General features: G+C 47.5%; 1 long non-coding RNA gene across 1 annotated transcript in view; it reads right to left on the bottom strand.

Moving 5' to 3' along the window:
• The window catches only part of LOC138841410 (uncharacterized), a 69360-nt gene that overhangs the window by 14005 nt on the left and 31154 nt on the right, over positions 1-24201 (bottom strand). The gene's annotated exons all lie outside the window — the stretch shown is intronic.

Below are 24201 nucleotides of genomic sequence, written 5' to 3' on the forward strand. Positions count from 1 at the left end.
TTTTGGGTGCCCTCTTTAAGTTACCCCAGGAGCTGGCAACAGGAAGCAGGTGTGACTCCAGAATCTCCATGCAGAAGTTAGACCAGACAAGGAAACGGCAGCCAGATCTGTCCCCCACCTGTCCAAGAACATTACTAGAGCGAGCCTCTTCTGGCTAGAATGGGCTGCTCAAATCCTCCACAGATACATGCATATACGCTGAGGGCACCGGCACACGTTTAAAACCACAGAATACTGGCCATGGTTCCAAATGCACCAAGAAAGGGTGGGGGACAAAGCAGCAATTTTTTCATGAAAGCAATCCAAGTCTGCTTGGGCTAGGTGACACCGCCTGCCCTGGGACCCCTCCCTGTAATATGTAAACAAGACGTGTGCGTGGGCAGCACACACACCCTTCTGCAGCTTCTTGGGGCAGTTATAACACAGAAGGTAAATATGGGACACATTTCTGCTTTTATTCCCCAGGCCCCCCAGGCCTCCCATTGCATGTGTCTTCCCCCGTGACATCTGATCGCATCACTACTTTCAAACCACCCTAAACTCAGTGATTAGAAAGAAAGGAAAACAAAAGTTGGACCAGGCTTTGGTGATTCGTGCCTGGAACCCTAGCTACTCGGGAGGCTGAGTATTGCCGTTTGAAACCAGCCCAAGCAAAACAGTCCATGAGACATGTTTCCAGTTAACCACAAAAAGCCAGAAATGAAGCTGTGGTTCAAATGGTAAAATGCTAGCCTTGAGCACGAAAGTTCAGGGACAGTGTCCAGACCCAGAGTTCAAGCTCTAGGACAGGCAAAATGGGTTTTTTGTTTTGGTATTTAAGAGTGTGTGTGTGATGTGAAGGGTAAACAAAGGAGGAGGCTGCAATGCTTGGTAAGAAATGTACGCATTATCCTGCCCATGTAATTGTAACTCCTCTGTACAGTATGTTCACAAATAAAATTAAATTAAATTAAAAATAAAAAAAATGAAAAGCTTGATACAGTTGACTCAATATTAAGAACTGTCAGGCTGGGAAGGTGGCTCAGTGGTAGAGCGCTTGCCTTGCATGCTCGAGGCCCTGGGTTCAATTCCTCAGCACCACATAAGCAAAAAGAAAAAAGCTGGAAGTAGTGTTGTGGCTCAAGTGGTAGAGCGCTAGCCTTGAGCTGAAGAGCTGAGGGACAATGCCCAGGCCCAGAGTTCAGGCCCCACAACCGGACCCCCCCTCCCCCCCAAAAAAAAGAATTGCCATTCATCAAAAAGAATTGTTTAAGGGCACTAAAATGTAATTTAATAACTAAGGAAAGGTATTTGTAAAAGAAACACCAAGATAAGGACTCAAGTGGTTTTTTTTTCTTGCTATTGTTTCTAACATATTTATAAGGTGATTTTTTTTTTGTTGCTTTGTATGTCCCTCCCCCACGGTATAACCCCTGTTTCTCTGTATTTGCTGTTGGTATAATTTGGGGAGTGGAAGGGAAAAAACAAATTGTTTAAATAAGGATACAGGTGGACCCATTGCAGCAATGAAATGTACAACATGCTATGTCAAAAAAAAAAAAAAAACTTTACAACTTTGGCGGTGGGGGAAAGCTGGGAGGACAGGGATGGTAAGGGGAAACAAAGAAGGAGGCAGCAATGCTTGATATGAAATGTACTCATTACCTTGCTCATATAATTGTAACCCCTCTGTATGGTATTTTCATAATTAAAAAACTTATTAATAAAAAAAAGTGTGTGTGTGTGTGTGTGTGTGTGTGTGTGTGTGTGTGTGTGTGTGTGTGTGTGTGTGTGTGTGTGTGTGTGTGTGTGTGTGTACTTGTCGTTTGGGCCTGAACTCAGGACACTGTCCCTGAGCTTTTTGGGTTTTTTTGCTCAAGACTGGTGTTCTACCACTTGAGCCTCAGCTCCACATCTAGCTTATTTAGAGATAAGAGTCTCACAGACTTTCCTGCCTGGGCTGGTTTCAAATTTTGATCCTCAGACCTCAGCCTGCTGAGTAGCCAGGATTCCAGGTATGTGCCATCAATACCTGGCAAAATAATAATAATGTTTGCAAATTCTAGGATCAGAAATTCTGGCCAGGTACACTACGCTGGCACTGACTTCCTTGTTCTCAAGATCTCTAAGATCCCTCTCAGGAGAACTTGATGATCTGATCTAAAAGCTGGGATTGAAATGACCTTTTTTCACTGTTTTTTTTTTTTTAATTTTTGCCACTACTTTTGTCTTGAACTCAGGGCTGGGCACTGTCCTTGAGCTTTTTCACTCAGGGTTAACATCCTACCACTTAAGCCATAGCTACACTTACAATTTTTTTTTTAATTTTATTTTATTTGAGAACATACTGTACAGAGGGGTTACAATTACATTGGCAGGATAATGCATACATTTCTTACCAAGCATTGCAGCCTCCTCCTTTGTTTACCCTTCACCTCCCTTCCCAGCCTCCCCCCTCCCCCCCACCCAATCATACCCCCCTCCCCCCCACTCCGACATTGTAAAGCTTGCTTTGACATGACATTTTGTAATTCTCCTTGTTACAACAGGTCCACCTGAATCCTTAAACGACTTGTTTGTCCCCCTCTCCTCCACATGTTACTTACAATTTTTTTGCTAGTTAATTGGAGATGAAAGTCTTGCGCACTTTCCTGCCCAAGCTGGCTTTGAACTGTGATCCTCAGATCTCAGCCTTCTGAGTTAGCTAGAGTAACAGGCATAAGACACCTCACCTGGCTGTCTTCAGACATCTTTGCTGATGCATCTTGTGTTCTTAGTGGAGTACTGTCTGAGGGCTCAGAAGGCCTGTGGACCCAACATCTACACCCACCCACACACACACAAACACACAAACACACACACACACACACACACACACACACACACACAGAGTCTCTGCACATGGGCTCCTCAGGGCTCCTCACAACTTGGCCACCAAGTGCTAATAAAACACAGCTGACACACATGGCAGAGTTACGATCTGGCTGTGGAAGCCATACAGAGCACTTTGACTGAAGTCACAGTTGCCCAACCAGAAAAGAGAACACAGGCTCCGCCTCCTTAGAAGAACTTCTGGGATGGATGATATTGTTGGCGCTTATACGATTACTGCTGAGCTCTCTTGATTACCCATCTCCATTCTCCATCTTCCTCCGCCTCTCAGATCTCAAAATCCAGCTTCCTCAAGTACACAAAACAATTCAGCGCTCCTTTTGTCTCTCCTGGATATGCCCTAGAAAACCTCCCCTCTCTGTCTTCCAGAGTGGTTTTCTACCTAGTCAGCACTATTAACAGCACACAGGTGCACACATCTAGGAATTACCATGAAATACCTAGCCAAAAGAGGATCTTCCAAAAGATAAATTAGGTGCCGCTGAAGGCACACAGGAATTGTTTCGCCATGATTTATTGAAGCTGCAGCCACAAAGCTGTATTCATACTTTACCCATAGTTGGGGGGCAAAAATATTTAGTGAGTGAATGGATAAATAAATGAATGAATCAAATCTGGACTATCAGCCGAGACATGGAAATAACCTCATTACTCTGAACTGAGTGTTTTAATGTTATTCATTAAAATAGATTCTATCTGTGTTTGTGATAGATGTACTCTTAAAATTCATGGGGAAAATGAGCATTTTAATTACAAAATGCCGTGATCATTAATAATTTAAAGATCATTATTCGGCATCCTTTTCTAAGTCACTGAGACCACTCAGCCTTTATTGACGTATCACAACAGGCAAGCACACAGGGGTGGGCCCAAGGGAAAAGAGGAAGGGAAGGAATGAGTGTCAAGAGAGTTCAAGGCCAGCCGAGCCCCATGTGAGTTCTGGGATGGTGTGGGGAGGAGGAAGGGCAGAGGAGGATGTGGGGCCCAGAAGCTCCAGCTGGGCTGGGTCTCTGCTGAGAGGCCACGCCCCTCCACACCCTTCCACCCTGGCAAAGATGGCCTCCCCTTTCTGTCCCCTGTCCCCCATCTGGAAACAATCCTGCATCTTCTACCTCTCATCCCCTCCACCAAAGAATCTCACACTGGCTTTGCCTCCTCCACAAGGAAGGATCTCTCCTTAATTTTTCCATCTACTAAATCAAACTCACCTATGGGAAGCCCTCAAAGGTCACACTCTCCAAGAACCAAGGGGTCCTGCACACTCAGCTCCCCTGCTCTACTTCCTCTGCGCTGCCGGTGTGGCTCTTTACCATGTTCTCTGTATCTACAAGGCCCAACCTTTGGGCTCCCACGGCTAGCTCAGCCCTCACCCACTCAGTGGCACAGCATCGCCCTCACTTCACTGAGAGACCAAGGACCAAGAGTTCAAGCCTTGCTTGGGCCCCATACCAGGGTCACCTGGAGCTCGGAGGTCTGTTGGGGGCCTGGGCAGGGGCCACACTAATGAGAATGTGCACACGTCCCATTTTTAGGCTCCCTGTCAGGGTCTGGTGCCAAGTGAGGGGGAGGTGCAGATCACATTGCTTAACAGAGCAGAATGTGTACTGAAATAAGGGACCACAAATACCTTCTGTCACCTAGACTCACCCTTGAAGGCAAGTTGCTTACAATGTTGCCAAACACCAGGAGGTTAGTTATACTTTATAGGCACAGAACATACACGTGTTCCAGGTTGGCTGGACTCTTCATGTAAAAAAAAAAAGTAAATAACAAGTAACTATTCAAGCATCAGTACAAATATTTTTTTAAGTAGACCCATCCCATCTGTCCTCTCAGAGTCAAAGTAACCTTTTAATTAGTACATGGGAGAAGTGTGATAGGCAGTTTCTGAAAACAGACAAGGAAATGTTTTCATTATTACACGACCTTGCTGCCCCTGAACAAGGTACGTCCTCTATTAAAAGACTCTCATCACACTTAAAAGTGAATTTCCTAATCCATTTAAAAGATTTCCAAGCAAATATTTCCAGAGGATTTTGAATTCCATATGTTCAGAATTGCTCGGCTGGTAGATGGGATTTTCAAAAATGAATTTCATGGCTTGGTAAACAGGGCCATATGGACCCGCAGATATTTGTGGGAACTCGCTCTGCTAAGGAAGCGCTGAACACCGTGTCAAAATAGGCTGCACTTAGAATCGAGACTTCAGATCGCTAAGTCACAACACAGTGAACAAGATTTTCATGACGGTATCTTTGATCATACTGCTATTATTAAAATTCCTTAAGACAGTTCAGGGAAACCACAAAGGAAACGGGCCCAAAATTTTCTATATCATTAGTAAGGGAACGGAAACACATTATTCTTAAATGTTTGCATGTTTTAATCTGTATTTTACTCTGTGTGTGTGTGTGTGTGTGTGTGTGTGTGTGTGTGTGTGTGTGTGTGTGTGTTTGCACGCATGTTTGCACTGCTACTGGGGCTTTATCACAAGGGCCTGGGTGCTGCACCTGACCTTTTGCACTTGAGCCACAGCTCCACTTCTGGGTTTTGTTTTTAAAAGGATTTTTAAAAAACAATCAGAGGGATTTCAGTTCCGTGAGTCGGTCGGAGAGTTCATTTCCTTTTGGACAATGTCCCCCTTCCCTCACTTCCGGTTTTGTGCTGCTTAGTTGGAGATAGAGTCTCGTGGGCCTGCCTGCCTGGGCTGGCTTTTAGAACCTTAATTCTGAGAGTTCAACCTCCTGAACAACGAGGTTTACAGGTGTGAGCCAGCGATGCCTGGCTCTTCATCTCACTTTTATATGCTATTTTCATACATTTTGTGGCTGTTTTGTGAGTACCTTCCAGAAAAGAATCGTGGCAGGGCCAGCTCAACAGTTGAGCTAGTGGATCCAAGCAACGGTAGTAGGGGAAGTCGGGTCCTCTGGCTACCGTAGAACCATTAAAGTATTCAGAGGCTCTCCCTGTCTGCCACCTCTGCCTAATGACTACAAAAAGTAAAGTAAAAAATGGAGGGGCCCCCTCTTTCAGGCAGCCATCCTAGATCAGTCTCTGCCCTGAGCCAGCCTCTCCATGGCATCTTCTGCTCTGCTTTGGCCACACTGTATTTCAGAGCTCCACGGGACCCCATGGTAAGGCTGAAGGACTCAGATCCACCACCCAGTCTCCAAACTAAAGCCTGGAGGTTCAGAGAAGCATCACCAGCGCTCCACTCTCTGCACCCAAGGAAGGGCAGCCCAGCTCCTCCCCGCAGAATGTAGGCTCCACCCACCCACCAGCCCAGCACCCGCTGATCAGTCAGATAAAATGTAGTCTAGGCACCAGCCTTCTTCCCGTGTGATGTGCCTTTAGCCTGCCCAGTAGGACCTGCCACCCACTGGCTTTGCCCAAGCTGCTTGCCTATTTCCCCCTGCCTTTCTCTGTCTCTCCAGCTTCGGTGACAAGGATTGACTCCTATACATGCACATACACTCGCACACACATGCTTGCACACATACACACACGTGCACACACACGTGCACACACACGCATATTGGAGACTTCACTTACTTTGAGTCCTTTCATTCAACTTTCAAAACCCCTGTAAAGTGGCCATTTCCTTTGGAACCAAAACTCATTCTATATTGTGGGTCCTGGAAGTGTATAAAGAATGGAGGATGTCCACGGAGCTTTCTCTCAGTGTGTGTGTGTTAATGTCTGTGGCAGGGCCTCGCGGTATCACAGAACGAGGCCGGCAGATGGTATGAGTGCCTTTCAGGCCTAATTGGCAGTCATCTCTTAAGTAAATCAAAGCCTGAAAGATGGTGTGGCACGGTGCTTCATTCCACAGTGAACCCAGGGAGAGTCCTCAGGGTACCACACCCAGGCCAGCAGCTGGGCTGGAGAAGAGAGACCATGGGTGGCCAGAGGAGCATCACGGTGCTGGCTGCTCTCTTAAAATCAAAGAACAAGGTATAGTGATCAACAGGGTCTAACTGGGCCTTCAAAATAGACCAGGTCCGAATGCTCTGTGCCTGTGACTGTGACCTCATTTGGAAACAAGGTCCTTACATGCTCAAGCTTAAAGGAAGTCATTCCTGTGGCTAAGGACCAGGTCCTTATCAGAAGAGGAAGTTGGAACAGACACAGATGTCCCCAGGGGGAAGAGATCACAAAGCCAGAAACGTGAGCATGGGAGACAGGGACGGGAGAGATGCGGGTGCAGCCAAGGAAGGCCGGGGAGCCCAGACTCCAGCAGAAGGGAGGAGGGATGCTAGTTGTCAATGAAGAAAAACATAGGCCAAAAACAATACTCATCAGTGTCACCCAGAGAATGGTCAGGGAGAGTGTCCAGCAGCTCCTGAGATGGACGGGGCAGTCAGGACAGGCTCCCTAAGAAGGAGATTCGAGCAGAGATGAATGAGGAGAATGGCTGTTTCCTACCAAAGGCATGGCTGAGATGGAGGTCCTGCGCTCCAGCCTCTGGCAAAGCAAGCCTCCATCCGGAGCAGAAGGGACAAGCTCAGCTGAGACGAGCGACAATGCTCGGCACCAGTGTACATGAAAAAGTCCAGGACTGGGGGCGTGGCTCAAGTGGTAGAGCTCCTGCCTAGCAAGCATGAGCCATGAGGCCCCGAGTTCAAACCCCAGTACTACCAAATAAGTGGCTACTAGAAAGGGGTGAAGGGGGGTCAAAGGGAAAGGAGTAGACAAAGAGGAGACAAGGGGGGAGAAGGCAGTCAAGAATTCCATGCACATCCTACAGAACCAAGAAAAGTGGGGGAAGGAGTAGGGAGGGGAGGGATGGGTGAGAATGTGGAAAGGGGTGACTTGGATCAAGATGCCCTGTCTTCATAAACTGCTCCGTTAAATGGCAACTCCTTCGTGCAACTACTTAAAGATAAGTTAAAAAGAAATAAATCCTGCAGGTCAGGCTAGGTCCCAGCACTAGCTGTACCACTTTTCTGTGGATGGCCTAAAAAGAAAGTTATTCCCTCTGAGATTGGGAGACCGGAAGAAAGGTATGCCCTCTAAGACTGGGAGACCAGAAGCCCAAAATCAAGGTGTCAGCAGGATGGATCTACTCCTTGGGAGGCTCTGAGGGAGACTGTGTAGCGCCCCTGGCGGGGAGGAAGTTGAAGAGCAGTAGAAACAGGCTGCCTACTTAGGCACAGAGTCGATGACAATGACTGAGAAACAGAGGCAACAGCACTTGGACACAAGACCACACATGGCCCCGGGAAGGAGACCACGAGACCACCTGACATCACTTATCAGCAGCAAAGCAGCATGTGCCCCAAAGAGACTACAGGGAAATGGAGCCGGTCCCTCCCAGCACACTCCCTGCCTGTGCTAAGGGCCTGGCACGTGTCCATAATCAGATGTGGCTGGGACAGGGTGGGCCTGGCGTGGGGTTCAGCCTCGGGGGAAATGGCACAAGCCAGCCTAGCACCTTCTTCCCGATGGCCCAGGCTCGGGACCCTCACCCTGACTGATGGTAGGGAGAGGAGGCAGGGAGAAAGACAGAACTCCATTGTTAACAGCTGCAGGACACCAGCCACAGCACTACCACCTGCAACCAGCCAACCAGCGCGCACGTAGAGGTGGGATTTCCCCCAGACCTGCAGCCTCGGGAAGGCAAATGACAAGGCGGGATTGACAGATAGCGCTGGACTCTGGGAGGAAAATCAGTTCCGTGGAGCCAAAACTGCAGAGGCCTGCTGCTTCCTGCCCTTCACCTACATAAACGTTTAGAAAGTAAAATACAATCACACTTGTGCAGCTGGAAAACTGAACATTGTCAACCCTCTCCTTATTCCAGTAGTTGAAAGGAATTGGACTATCATGTTTCAGATGTGTTTTGTACCTTTACTTACCTATAAATACCCATGGGGAATATATAATACCAGTGCATTTGTGACCTATGCCCCTTGGCGTATCATTCCTTAACTTGCTCATTTTCATGCAAAGTATTCCTGAGACTCTATCAATGCCAGAATATTGATTCTGCATGTACCATTAGCTGGTGAGTAATATTCCTGTGTGTGAATAAATTGCATTTAAGCATTTGACTATTAGCGGGTAGCTATTTCCAGTTTTCTGCTACAACCATCAAAAGGTCAATGAATGTTGTTCTTTGCATTTCTTCTCATACATGATGTTCTTTTCTTTTTGTGCTTAGCCATTCACTTACTAAAGACATCGGGAAAGTAATGATGAATAATGCTGCCCTGAACATGTAGATGCAGGTTTTTATTTGAATAGACATTTTTTATAGTTTGTTTGGGGCGTATTTTGTTGTTGTTTTTGCCATTGGACTCAAGGTCTTGTTCTTGCTAGACTTTCCGCTTGAACTATGCCCTCCGATTTTGGCATTTTGCTTTTTGTTTGTTTGTTTTTTGCTGTTGTTCTTTTAGATAGAGTCTTGTCCTTTTCCCCACGTAAGCCTTGGATGGAGATTCTCCTTCTGCTTCCTGAGGAGTTTAGCTTACAAGTGTGCCTGGCTACCATAAACCTGACCGTGAGTTTTCAACTCACTTGGATAAAATAAATAAGTAAAATAAAGAGTTGTGGGCTATCTGTCAGAGAACGTTTAACTTTATAGGAACTTTCAGCCTGTCTCCCGCTGCACGCCGCACCAGCCATGAGCGAGCATTTCTAGCAGTCCCCCTCCTCCCAGCATCACACTCCGAGCCCGACGACTGTGATGAGTGTGTAGCGCTTCACACTAGGTTTTCACACATGTTTTTTAGGTTCTGGCGACTTTGTTGGCATGAGTGAGTTAGAGGGATGTCAGTATTACCAATAAATAAGTAAGCTCTCTTTCTCCTTTTCCTTTCCCCCCTCCTCTGTTCCCTCTCCTACACGTTCCCAACAAGACAGGGCAAAGATGTCCAAGGCCAGCGACTTGCTCCACGAGTTCATCAGGGAATGGAGTATCTTCTGCCTTCTATCACCTTCAGCAGAGAGTTTTCACAAAGAAGCCATAAGAAGGCTATTGTACTCCTGGTGTCTAGACCATATTCTAGGCAGGAACAAGGCGAAAGAGCCAGACCCCACCTGCTCACAGGTGCTACCTTTTTACCTGGTGAGGACTCCTTGTTTGCATTTCACGGAGCTCACCTTTATCACATGGCCAGCACTAGGTGCAAAGGGTTCTGGGAGGGCATGTACTTTTAGTATGTTGTCAACCCAAACAAATGTTTATTTTTTTTGTTCTGAAAAGAAGGAAGGAGAGTATCTAGGCCCTTGGCCCGATAGGCACAGGTCTATTTCAGGTCCCTGACCGACTTTCTTTCTGAAATGCATATGGTCTTTTTTCTTTAATTTTTTTTCAATTTCTTATTGATTCTTGATAGAAGAAGAATCTTTACAAGTTCTAATTACATTCAGCACTCCTGCTAAACTAGGTTATGTGTGCTAATTCTCTGCTAAGTGACTCTTTTGCTTTTTCAAATTGAACAGTTGGTCTTAGTACTTCAGAGAACAAAATATCTGAAAACATTGAATTACTCTCCCATTCCAATTTTATTTATTCCTCTCCAATTATATCTTCCTTTCCTTTTTTTTTTTTTTTTTTTTTTTTTGCTTTTCCTGAATTTTGACAAAAACATATAATGTAGGAAAACGGGCCTGGTTATAATTTTGTTGCACTGTTAACTACATGGTTCCTGTAGTTTGTGAGCTTCTACCCTTTATCATTCCAGGGATGATTCCACATGCGTAGCTTCTATTCAGTTTTCTAGGTGCTTCAATCAAGAATAAATGTCTATCAAAGGGAAAAACAGAGAGGAATATCAACTGTGAAAATGACAGAGTTAGCCAGGCGCTGGTGGCTCACGCCTGTAATCCTAGCTACTCAGGAGGCTGAGATCTGAGGATCGCGGTTCAAAGCCAGCCCGGGCAGGAGAGACTGTGAGACTCCTATCTCCAATAAACCACCAGAAAACCGGAAGTGGCGCTGTAGCTCAAGTGGTAGAGCGCTCGCCTTGAGCTGAAGAGCTGAGGGACAGCGCCCAGGCCCAGAGTTCAAGCCCCACGACCGACCAAAAAAAAAAAAAGACAGAGTTTTCTCTGTCTAATCTACTAGCTCATTTTCTCTGTGCCAAAACATATACCTCTATTAATAAACTATAGGAATTTATTAATATTTTCTTCAGAAGTCTAATAAGCCTTTCATTCTTTCTTGTGTTTCCCTGTCAGGTTTTTATAATAGGATTTTTACTCACTTTGTAAAATGTATAAGTTAGCTTTCCATCTTTTTCAGAAATCTAGAACAGCTCTAACAGTTGTTTTCTCTGGGTTATTTGTCCCATGCATATTGTCTAGAACTCATCCATGACACCCCAAGGACTTGTTACCTCTTGAATAATAATCTTTTATCTCTTCCATTCATTTTATGATTACATCTTTATTCAGGTACCTATGCTAAGATGAATTTTGATCATTTATGTTGTCCTAATAAGTTTGCCACACAGCTACCATCAGTGTATTAGAATAAAGATCTTTCATTCTTTCACCAGTTGAAGGTCAATTATATCTACAGATCTTTTGTTGTTTCCTTATGGCATTTATTTGTGCCTTGTTTCTCTTTTATTAATTATACCAGCCAAAAAAATCAATCTGTTTTATTAATGATATTATACAATTTGCTTTTGGTATGGTTAGTTAACTTTTGGGATATTTTATTCATTTGTTTGTATCTTTATTATTTCCTTCATCATACTTGCCCTGAATTTGTGTTGATTTTTTTACTAGTTTCCTAAGCTGAAAGCTGAGCTAATTTCTTTAAAAACCTTCCTGTTTTCTAATAAATGTGGTCTAGCTCTAAGTACCCCTCTGAGCACTTCTTTGGCCTTAGCCTATAAACGTTTTATATGCTGGACTTTTACAGTCATTTGGTTTTAAGTACTGCAGCTTCCATTTTGATTTTTCTCTTTGAGACATAAATTACTGAGAAGGGACTGTAAACCTTCCCTTCTTTGTGGAAGGTACTTTTGTTGGTTACTATTTTTATTGCCTTGCCCCGTTAGAATGAAGGACAGGTGACCTCAGCCTTGAGAATCACAGGGCTTCTGTGTGGTCTCCTGAATGCTGAATTTTTCATGAATTTCCCTCTGTAATGAAAATGAATGAGTACACTCAGATACCAAGTTAAGTTCTTCAAATCCTTTATGGTCTTCTACTCCTAAGTCAGCTTTTGAGAAGCATGTTCATTTCCTGTGGCTGCCATCACAGAAAACCACCAACTTGGTAGCTTAAAGCAACAAAAAATTCATCCTCTCACAGTTCTGGAGGCTGGAAATTCAAAAGTAAGGTGTTGGTAGGGCCACATGTTCTGGGTAAAATCCATTCCACGTCTCCTCTAGTTTTGGGTGGCTGTCCATCTTCCTTGGCATTCTGTGGCTGTTACTGGAATCTCCACCTCCATCTTCACCTGGCCTCCGCCCTCCCTGCCTCCCTCTAACCAGGATGCTGCTGGCGGGATCTAAAGCCCAGGTCCCATGGCCTCATCTCAATGCTTAAAGTGATCACATTTGCAAAGACTTCTATCCAAAATAAGAGACTATAAGATTCCGGAAGTACAATGTGGAAATACCCTTAAGGTCATCATGCATCCTGTGCAAGAGAGAGTAACCCCACCTCTGCTCCTCCCCCGCCCCCCCCTCCCAGTCAGCACCTCCGTGTAATTCAGAGAAACAGCTAAAGTACTTCCAAGATGTGCTAGCAGGAACACAAGAGGTCAGCTCTCTTCTACTGCCTACTGACTAGGTGTGTTTTCCTTCATTAATGTGATCTCTCTCTCCTTCTCTCTGTGTGCCCTTCGTAATCCTTTGCTTCTTGAATTATAATTTATCTGAGTGCATAAATGTTACTACATTCCTTTGCACTCATTTTTTTAAACCTTCTGAGCCTGATTTTTTTTTCTTTTATGCCAGTACTGGGACTTGAACTCAAGGCCTAGATGTTGTCCTTAAACATTTCTCGTGGAAATTTTTTGCTCTACCACTTTAGCCACAGCACTACTTTCAGCTTTTGATAGTTAATTGGAGGTAAGAGTTTCACAGTCCTTTCTGACCCAGACTGGCTTCAAACCATGATCCTCACATCTCAGCCTCCTGTGTAGCTAGGATGACAGGCACCTGGCTTTTGATTTCATTCTTACACCTTCGGGGCAGATGGGCTTATTTCTGCCACTGCAACATGTTTTTCCTCTTGGCCCTGCTGCCGGCTGATTTCTGGCTCCCCCTGTGGTCCCACAGTCTGACTTCTATTTATTTCTCTGCACAGCTGGGGCTGGGGCCTAGGGTGTCCCACGTCCAGTCGTTGTTTCCAGGGGAGGTTCAGATTGTATGAAGGATGAAGTCACTCCCCCCGACATGCACATTGGCACATCTCCCTACAGGCACAAGATCGGAAGAGAAGGGACCTGTCACCACGTGTCCCCCTTTGCCAGAGCCAACCTTATCCCCACAGTCCCCCCAGCAAACCCCTCACTCCAGAACACGTTTCCATATAAATGCACTATTTAAAACGACATCTAGTCGCTCCTTTCCTTTGTCAAAAAATAATGATAGTCATCATATGATGTTAAGGTTTGAAAGTACCCCAAAGATGTAGCTTTTCCCCTTGCACAAGCTAGGGGAAAAGCTACCAAAGGTGCTGAGTTTTATAGACAGTAAATGACAGCCAAATGGAGCCCTGTCATCTGAAATTGTCACCCCTGACTTTTCTGAGCCAAGCTGTGGCGTGTTGGTGGTGAAGGGGGCAGAGTTACATAAGGGGCCAGTGTGTTCCGAGCGAGCGCAGCCCCGCAGGTGGGATGAAGCAGTCCGGCCTGCGTTTTCTGGCCGCCCGGAGCAAGCTTTCTTGGCTGGCTGCTACTGCAGCTGCTGAACTAGTAAAATCCAAGAAAAGAAGGAGCTAGTGAATAAAGCAGACAGAAATGAAAGAAGAGGGCGCAGCCAAGAGAGTCTCCAGATAAGGCCGAGGCATTAGGGAGAAAAGGAATTTATAACTCAGAGAATACACTTAGCTGGGCTTTTCTCACATTTCCACGCTCGCGGTGGAAATGATCCGGGTTGGAATAAAGGAATGCTCTGTCCTGGATGTTATTCATGTTCCTCTTAAAGGCACAAATTCCAGCAGAGGCAATTTCTGTGGGAACTGAACTATTTATTTACTGGCGTCTAGCTTACGCGGCCAGTGCAGCAGGCAAGCATGAAAGCCTTCTGCAGCCCCCCACCGGCGTCCTGCGGGGTATGGCTTTGGGGGGGCGGGAGGCCTTGCGTGACCCAGCGCCAGCGCTGTGGTCAAACTTGGCAAGGCCGCGGGCAGAGGCAGGAGGGAAGCCATACACCGGGAGGAATGACGTCCTCTCCTGGAATTTACTCCTTGCCTGGGGTTTAAATCACGGGGTGCCCCAATTACCACAACTGTGGATGGGTGACCCGGGCATCTGCAAAAGCAAAGGCGCTGGGAGGCCCTCATGAGCGGATTAGGCTTCCTGGCACAGAGTGATGAAGAAGAACCCACAGACGCCCCCTCCCCAGATGGGGTGCGCCACACACCTCGCAGTGGGGCTCCTCAATTCTCTGCTGCAGAACGCGAAGGATGAATGGTGGGGAAAACAGGAGAGGACCCTGGAGGGAAACGAAGGGGGAGGCTCTGCCTGTCATCCCAGACCCATTCCACAGGGTCTGTGTCCCCAGCTCCGGGGCCAAGGAGCCCTGCTGCGTCGCCCATCCCAGAGTGGGCACCCATCCCAGTGCCCATCTGACCCCAGCCACACTTGCTGATCGCCAGGGCTGGCGAGAGCTCCCTGCTGGGGTTCTTCACAGGAGCAGCCAGCTTCAGAGGGTGTGGCTCCCTGAGTGTTTCACCGGAGTGCTGCACACGGTCCTCCCAACGCGCCCCCCACGACCACCACAGAGAAGCCACATCTCCATGGTCTGTCCCTTCCTCTATGGCTTCCTCCTCCTCCCCCTCCCATCATCCAGGAAATCAGGCCCCGGTGTGGTCCCCAGGAGCTCTGGTCCCCTTGGTGCTGTCTCCGTGACCCTGGCATCTGGGGAAAGCCATCCTCACCGTGAGGCTAGGACTCATCCCAGGACTCTGTGCTGTTCTGATTATGTTCTGGCACTGTGGCTTGAACTCTAGGCTTGGGCATTTGTCCCTTAGCATCTTTGCTCCAAGGCTGATGCTCTACCACTTGAGCCACAGCTCCTCTTCTGGCTTTCTGCTGGTTAATTGGAGAGAAGAGCCTCACTGCCTTTCCTGCCTCGGCTGGCTTCAAACCTTGGTCCTCAGACCTCAGTCTCCTGAGTAGCTAGGATTAAGGCATGAGCCACCAGCATGTGGCTCATCTTGGAATTCTGTAATAGATCATTGGCAAGCTGGGCATCATTCTTCATCCTAGCTGACCCTGGGCCCTCTTCCAAGGAGACCTTATGCTGTCTCTGCCCTATGGTCTTTCTTTTTTTTAATTTGGTCAGTCATGGGACTTGAATGCAGGGTCTGGGCACTATAGCTGAGCTCTTTTGCTCAAGGCTAGCACTTTGTCCTTTGAGCCACAGCATGACTTCCTGTTTTCTGGTGGAGATAAGAATCACACAGGGGCTGGGAAGGTGGCTCAGTGGTAGAGTGCTTGCCTTGCATGCATGAGGCCCTTGGTTCGATCCCTCAGCACCACATAAGCAGAAAAAGCCGGAAGTTGGGGTGAGGCTCAAGTAGTAGAGCACTAGTCTACAGCTGAAGAGCTGAGGGACAGTGCCCAGGCCCAGAGTTCAGGCCCCACGACCAACAAAAAAAGAAAGAATGAAAGAAAGAATGAAAGAAAGAAAGAAAGAGAGAGAGAGAGAGGAAGAGAGAGAGAGAGGAAGAGAGGAAGGAAGGAAGAAAGGAAGGAAGGAAGGAAGGAAGGAAGGAAGGAAGGAAGGAAGGAAGGAAGGAAGGAAGGAAGGGGAAAGAAAAGAGAAGAGAAGAGAAGAGAATCACACAGATTTTCCTGCCCAGGCTAGCTTTGAACTGAGATCCTCAGATTTCAGCCTCCTGGCATGAGCTGCAGTGGCCAGCTTCCTTTGGTCTTTCTGAGATGGAAGATAATGGTGCTGTGAGGCCCTGGGGCCAGATAAGCAAGGGAGGCCCTGTCTCACCGATGGGTGGATGTGGGCAGTGGTCATCTCCATCCCTTTCCCCGCCCAGCCTGGATATTGCCTGCCCTGGTGAGCCTGGATCCCTGCGTGTCCATCAGCCAGAGGCATCCTCGCTAGACTTTCTCCTGAGCCACATGTCAACTTCCACCAGCTTCCATCAACTCCCTGTGACAGGCAGGGCTGGATCTGAGATGTGAACCAAAGCCACCCCTAGAAGCTGAGGTAAGGACACAGAAGGTCCCACACAGACTCGCCCAACTTCATGATCTTTTTTGCTTTTTCAGTGACCTGTCTTCCAGGCCCGACCCCCTGCTCCCAAGCTGAACTTCTATCCTTGTTCTTTATTTGAACTTACAAACTCAACTCTGTCTCTTCAGTCCTCATCTGTGGTCCCCCAGGGTCAGCCTGGGACCCTGGACTCCTAGGGAGTCTCACTGGTGCCTGTTTTAGTTAGTTTTCTGTTATTATAACAAAATATCATAGACTGGGTAACTTATAAAGGAAAGAACTTCAGGGTGGGTGTGGTGGTACAGGCTTGTAATCTCATCTACTTGGAGAGTGAGTGTAGGAGGAAGAGAAAGAAAAGAAGGAGATGGAGGAAAGAGGAGAAGGAGGAGGAGGAGGAGGAGAAAAGAGGAAGAGGAGGACGAAGATGATGACGAGGAGGAGAATGAGGAGGAGGGAAGAGGGAAGAGGAAGCAAAGGTGGAGAAGGAAGAGGAAGAGGAGGAAGAGGAGGAGGAAGAGGAGAAAAAGAAAACGAAGTTTATTTGGGCTCCCAGTTCTGAAGACTGTGAAATCTAAGAACAATGACACTGGCATCTACTTGACTTTGTCATCCTCTGGTTGCATCATAAATGGCAGAAGGCATTGTGGGAGAAACCAAATTTACTCTTAGAACACCCTTCTCCTATACTAAAGGCTGCGTCTCTGTGCAGATCAAAACTTCTCAGACTACTGTGGACAAAAACCAGGGTTGAACTTCTAATGTACACAGAGTAAGTTTTTTGAGAAACTATTAACAATAAATTCCTGGAATAGTAAAAGGAAACGAAGGGGGCTGGGAAGGTGGCTCCGTGGTAAAGTGCTTGTCTTGCATGCATGAGGCCCTGGGTTGGATTCCTCAGCACAACATAAGCAGAAAAAAAATCCAGAAGTGGTGCTGTGGCTCAAGTGGCAGAGCGCTAGCCTTGAGCTGAAGAGCTGAAGGACCGAGCCCAGGCCCAGAGTTCAGGCCCTATACCCAACAAAAAAAAAAAGGAAAAGAAGACATACAAAGCAGGCCCCTAGATAGTTTATCATTAGCTTTGACAGCTGTAAAATCACTTTATCAGAAGGCTGTCAATGGCTCTAATCACTCTCCAATATACTCTTCCATCAATATCTACCACAGTGCAGAAAGTAACACACATCTCTGGAAAGTGCTGCCCACGCAAGAGTCAGGGCATACCTGTGCAGTGACCGGCTGAACCCTTCGCAGCCGGCGTGTCATCCAGGGCTGTTCTGGTGGTGCAGCAACAGAATCGATAGTTGAGACACCCATTCACCAACTGATCTTTTACACACACACACACACACACACACACACACACACACACAAATGTTCACCAATCGCACTGCCGCTAACTTAGGAGATGTCATTCATCCATCTCTGAGGTCCTCTTGGAGATGTGGCCACCTCCAGAAACCATGAGAATTCCACTGGCAGCCAGGAGGAGCTGGCGTTTGCCCAGCATGTAGCCCCCAGGCCGGCCCTATCAAACAACAGAGGTGTGTTTTCCTAGTTCTTGGGCTCAGGCTCTTCGAAGGGCTGCACCCTTCCAGGTGTCCAGGCCGGAGCCTTCCTTGTCTCTTGCGGCCCCTGGAGCCCCTGCCCTGTCCCATCCTCTGGCTGCATCACTCTACAACTGTGGCCACATGGCCTTCTCGTCTGTGTCTGCCTTCTGCACATGGTCACTACACCTGCTGCTGGATGGAGGACCTGTCTGGAAAAGCCCAGATGATCTTGTCTCTGGCTCATTGGCCTGATTCTATCTACTGAGATCCCACTCTACAGAAGGTGACATTCACAGGATCCAGGATGGATAGGTCACAGGCAACTCCTGGAGCCTCCCGTTGGACACACGGTGCGCCTCCCACGCCATCCCCATCGCACGTGTATGAGGATGAATAACTCCAGGACAACAGGCAGGGGAGAGATGCCGCGGACCCGGCCCGTCGCCAAACGCGCTGCGTGCCCACGGCCCGGGCGCTGCGCCCACGCAACGCACGGGCTCCCACTCTACCCACTCACGTCCTCCAGACATCGAGGCCGCCGTGGGATCTGGCTGTCACTGGTATTACACCTTCCAGGGGAAAAGACTGCGCAGGGTGACAACAAAGGTCACGCAGGACAACTCAGCTCTCAGAACAAAGCCATGCTCACAGCGACTGTACTAAGCAAGGCTGTAGAATGGCAGACGGATTCCCAAAGCCGAATCCCCACCGAGGTCTGTCAGCACAGGGGATCAGGCAGAAAAGCACCCCACGGATGACCTCTGGTGGCCTCTGGGAACTAAGAGTAACCCTGCGGCTCAGCCTCACGGGGAGGGGGGGGGGCGGCTCCACACGTGAGCACAGGCCTAACCTCTTGCCTTGCCATGGATGACACTGCTCTTCCTCTTCCTATTCGCTGGCCAAAAGTAGACACATGCAAGGGGGTGCTGCACCCCACGAAAGAGACCCAGAAAGTGCGGGTAGATGGAGCCCCACAGATGGTAAAGCCATTTCACCAAACCTCCCATTCTTGGGGCTTGTCTTGAAGGATGGGAGGAGGGAGGCGGAGGGCGGCCGCCAGTGAGCGGGGCGCAAAGGCGCCTGCTTGAATCGGACAGCAGAGCTGCCGCCTGGAACGCCGCAGTGATCAGGTGCAGCCCACGGGGCTCTCCGAAATTCTCCTTCAAGACTCATCACCCCTGGGCTCGGCTTAGAACCAGCCGGTTTACTGCCCCACCTGCTGGAAATGTAAAGTACATCCATGGCCACCAAGCGTATGAGGGGACATGGTGCCAGATGAGCTGCAGAGGCCCAACGGATCAGAAGAGTTCAGAGGCTCAGGGGACCTCAGAACGGACCTAGGGGTGCAGCTATCGCCCTCTCCTCATTCACCTGCTAGTGGAGAAAGGAGGGGAGGAGGAAGACAGGAAGCCACCCTTCCCCTCCAGGGACACACGGGGCCTCTTTACAAACCCAGAGTCTCATGGACTTCCCTGCATGTACTGGTGTCAAACTGCAAGCCTCAGATCCTCCTGAGTAGTTACAATTACAGGCGTGAGCCACCAGTGCCCAGTTCTGTCTTCAATTTAAGAAGAGTTACAGTTGGCCCTACATCATCTACATATGTTGGACAGGAGAGAAGGAATTCTGCTCTGCACTTTGCCAGGAAATAAATACATTGAGATTTAGAAAATATATATGTGGCTAGGACATTTTCTTTTCCCACAGTATTCCACTAACACAGCCAAATAACCAACAGAGACATTAATATAGGTTTAAACAAGTATATCTCCTAAGCAGATCCTTAAATTCCTTTAATTTTACATTAGGATATAAAATTGCTCATTTTAATGGGTGACTAAATGCATAGTCCTTCAAAACATCATTGATGAAAACACAGTCTAGGCAGAGGAAAATATACTGTTATTTCTGCTCCGGCTGTATTTCCATTTCCTAATAACAATAATGAACTTGAAGCATCGTATTTGCATACAGATAGGTCTAGATTCCCATTCGGCTGCCGCTATACAGTTAAGCATGTCACTGATGTGCACTTCCCAGCCTCAAAACACAATTTAAAGATCACTTTATGGAGTGTCGAATTACAGCAATGTGTTTTAGCATTAGGGCTGTGGCTTTTCTAAAAATGGTTGGCAACACCGCCAAGTTCTATGGCCCATAAAAGCGTATCGCAAAGTTCTGAGCTGCTATAGCTCATGGCTGCTGTGGTTCTTTCCGTTTCTTTGTGACACCTTGCGCAGGGCATGGCCACCCACTCTGTTTCCCTGCTCCTTCCTTCCCCGCTGACACAGTCACAAAGGACTGCTGTGGCCATGCACAGAGCTGGTCACCATGTAAGCTTAATTGTGCACAAGTGCCAGCCACCATCGACTTGGTGTGCCTGGGCCAGCTGGAAACTTAACATAATGCAAGGTGGACACAAGGGGCCTGAGAGTCACCATGAACGCTTGAACATGAGCTAACAAGAAAATAACAGGATGAGAAGATGCGCTAGAGATGACATCCTCCACAGTTATCAAAGTACAGAGGTGCATTGAAAGTAGAGATGTGCAATGTTCTTGGAGGCAGAGCATGGTGAGCAGGCATATGAAAGGCAAAACCAGATAATGACCATCCTTTAATATGGAGCCTATGTGCTCATCTGACAGGCAGCAGGCAGAAAGGGCATCAATAGGCCTTATTGAGCCAGGTACCAGTGGCTCACACTTGTAACCCTAGCTACTCAGGAAACTAAGAGCTGAGGATCACAGTTCAAAGCCTGCTTGGTCTGTGAAATTCTTTTTATCTAATTAAGCAGGAAAAAAAAGCTGGAAGTGGAGCTGTGGCTCAAGTAGTAAAATGCTAGTTCTGAGCCACAAAGCTCAAGGACAATTGGTGCCCAGGCCCTGAGTTCAGGCCCCAGAATTGACACACACACACACACACACACACACACACACACACACACACACACAAGTCTTATTAGTTTGGTGGGCCAATTGTTACTGTAGTTAAGCAAAATAACTTTTTACAAATATTTTGCTTTAGAGCCACAGCATGCAGGACAATGGAGTTCCGTAGAGTAAGAGAAGAGAGAGAAAGCAAGGAGATGAACTTGCTCAGGTACAAACCCCAAGTTCTATGTAGAGGAAAGCACGGGGGGATGGAGGTCAGAGACTGTCACTGAGAAACAACTAGAAGCTGATTTGCCACAAGCTTAGTATCTGCATGGATATAAAGAAGAGCGAAAATGGACAAAAGGTGTCCACCTTAAGTATATACACTGAAGTTAAAGCCATTTTCTAAAGTCAAGAATATCACACACAAAAAAAACCAGCTTAGGGGAGCAGAATAACTCAATAACTCAGACTTGCCCATGCTCCCGCCATCCATGTGGAATTCTCCTTGGGTGGGACATGATGAACTCAGCTGGCAACACACAGCAAGATGGGCTCCTGAGAACAAATGGCATGGGAGTCTGGAGTCAGGGGAAAGTGGGGGAACGGGGACAACCATATCCGTCGCCATGGTAACATGACCAAAACACACGCTGGATGCAACAGGTAACCACCAGGAAAGGGCCTACAAGGTTGCTGGAAAAGCCACCAGGATGGCATTTGCCTTGGTGAACTCTTTGGCTGGCCGCTCCGAAGAGAGTAGAGACCAGCCGAGGCCCTGCCCGCTGGCTCGGGTCACCAAAGCCAAGCGCTAACGAAGGACCTGGATCTGACACACCAACAGTGAGAACTGTAACAGGAGCTGGTCACTGCTCAGGACAGCCACGGCATTCTCCCGGTGTGGATAAGCTGGGGGCGGGGGGCGGGGGGAATGAATGATGAACTGGTGACCTAGGAAGTGGGGGACCAGCCCCACAAACTATGTGGTCTCCCTTTGAGAAAGGAAGGGGTGGGTGGACCCCCGAGTCCAGCATCCCAGCTTCTCACCCAGGAAGGAGCGTGCACACCTGAGCAGCCCCTGTTCTCTCCACATGTCATGTTCAGCCCTTCCTCCTCAAGAGTCCCCGGTGCCTGGAACAAAGCCCAGAGGCCTTCACAGGGCTACCCACCCAGCTCAGCTCACCATGCCCACAGCACTTCTGAGGAAGATGGTAGCTATGTCTATCTCCACACAGTAGCCCCCAGCCCTCATTTCTGCGAGTGCATGTGGTACCGTGACTGAGCACTTCCCTGTGCCAGGCAGTGTGCCACGGTCTCAGAAGTTCTCAGTGCATCTGATGTTCCTCTAGCATGGCTGCTTCCAATCCTAGGAAGGTTTGGGGCATCATGAAGCCCGTGTGACAGGGGAGGAGTCAGAAGAATAGAGAACGTGCTCAAGGCCACCCCAGGGAAGTGGAGTTCAAGCCACGCATCGCCACCGTCTGAAAGCACTCACATGTGGACTCCACTGGGCTGGGCTTGCCTCATCGATGCATGAAGCCTCTGCACTTATTCTGTAGTAAGTGTAGACTACAAAACTAGGAAAATGAGGGAATGGGTGGGATCAGAGCAGATGGGGAGAGAGTGATGGCTATGTCGAGGGGCACTGTACACACAAACGGACATGCTGGATTCAAACCCCTCTGTACAGCTGTTAAACACGGTTTCTAAATGTCGATTTGAATTTTTAAAAATGTCTTTTCTCGTATCTCCATTTAACCACCAGAAAACCAGAAGTGGTGCTGTGGCTCAAAGTGGTAGAGTGCTAGGCTTGAGCAAAAGAGCCCAGGGACAGCGCCCAGGTCCTGAGTTCAAGGCCCACAACCAACAACAACAAATATGTCTTATTATTTAGAAGAGCAGATATTTGGGCTAAGGATGTCACTCCGTGCTTGCCTAGTTCTGGCTTCCATTCCCAACACCACACACATACACACACTCCACACACACACACACACACACACACACACACACACACACACACACACACACTTTTTTGAACAAACAGTAAACTAGATCCTCAAGACTCTTGCTTGGGTTTAAAAGCCCCATTTAATTTACTCCACACACATCTCCTAGGAGGTGGAGAATTGCATTTCTTGTCAGCCACTCTGACTGCTCCTCCCGCAAGCCCCTAAGTTAGCCAGATTGATGAGGTTTTCCTACCCAGTGGCCCTCAGCTGTCAGGCAGCACAGAGCCTAATGTCCCAACTACTAAGTTTGCCTCTTGGGTGTGAATACTGGCTCTGCTATGAAACTGCTGGGTAACCTTGGGCAAGTCCATTAACCTCTCTGACCCACATTGCTTCATCTATCACATGGAAGTGATCGTCACCACCCATCCATCTTTCGGGGTGACAGACACAGAGACCCTGGGGATGGGACTGGCACAAAGTAGACGCTAATAATTACCACCTGATATTATTCCATACTGTGTCGGAAAAACACCGTTGGGATATTTTGTTTGAATGTTAAAGTGGGATGTAAGGCTTTCTTTGCTCAATTCCATGCAAGAAGCTCTTGGGAAAAATGGTAAATATAAATGATAATGAAATCTCCTGCTTACTTTGGACCGATGGCCCGCCTTACTTGTTTTCTCCTCTGTGGCCCCGCAGGAAGAGGCAGCCATTCTGCGCCTGAGCCACACCAGCAGACACTAAATGCACGGCTAAAAAAGAGGAGAGCTCGAGACGTTAAATTCTGACTCCTTCAAACAATCCTACCACTCTCCCAACAGTGCGCCGACATCATGAAATACTTTAAAATCAATGAAAACACATTTGGCAGCGGGAGGCAATTATTCATACATTATCTGCAAACAATAAAGTAAAATATACCTTCCACTCAATTCCCAGGCCCATCGATACTACAGGTGAGCATTTATTTTTGGCTGACTTTCCCCCTTTCCCTCTTTTTGCACCAGCGGTTACTTTGTGAGGGTCAGAGAGAGTTCAGTTGTATAGAGAGAGTACTAACTACTGAATGGCTCTGTCAGGGTCCTGTATTTAAGGAGACAGAATTGCATATTACAAGAAAATGATTGTTCAGCTACCTTTTCATTAACAATTTGTCTGAAAGGAGACAGACTTAACTGCCTCTATTGAAGTTGGGAAGCAACAAATTGAATGTGTTCCATAAGGGTTATGTCATTCTTCAGACATATGGTGCACTCCAAACACCAGGATAGCTCTCTTAGAAATAGTGGTGGGATCGCTATATTGTTTGGTGGCTGTTTAATTGAACAGCCATAAATACTACTAAAAAAAATGGGGAAGAAAGGAAGAAACTGTCATGTTCAGCACAGTCTCCGGTGAAATATTGTGATCACATTCTTCTACATGTATTTTTGGTCCCTGACACATTAAAGAAAAATTTCTTTGGAGGACCTAGACTAAAGGTTGTTATGGGAACACTAGCTATAAAATGCGTGCACTTCCATGTTGGAGTTCAGAGTAGACAGTCAAAAATTAGGATAGGAAAGAATCCTAAATAGCCTTGGGGTTC

The sequence above is a fragment of the Dipodomys merriami genome, unplaced genomic scaffold (assembly GCF_024711535.1).
Source record: "Dipodomys merriami isolate MVZ:Mamm:240054 unplaced genomic scaffold, mDipMer1.0.p SCAF_32, whole genome shotgun sequence".
Taxonomy (NCBI): Eukaryota; Metazoa; Chordata; class Mammalia; order Rodentia; family Heteromyidae; genus Dipodomys; species Dipodomys merriami.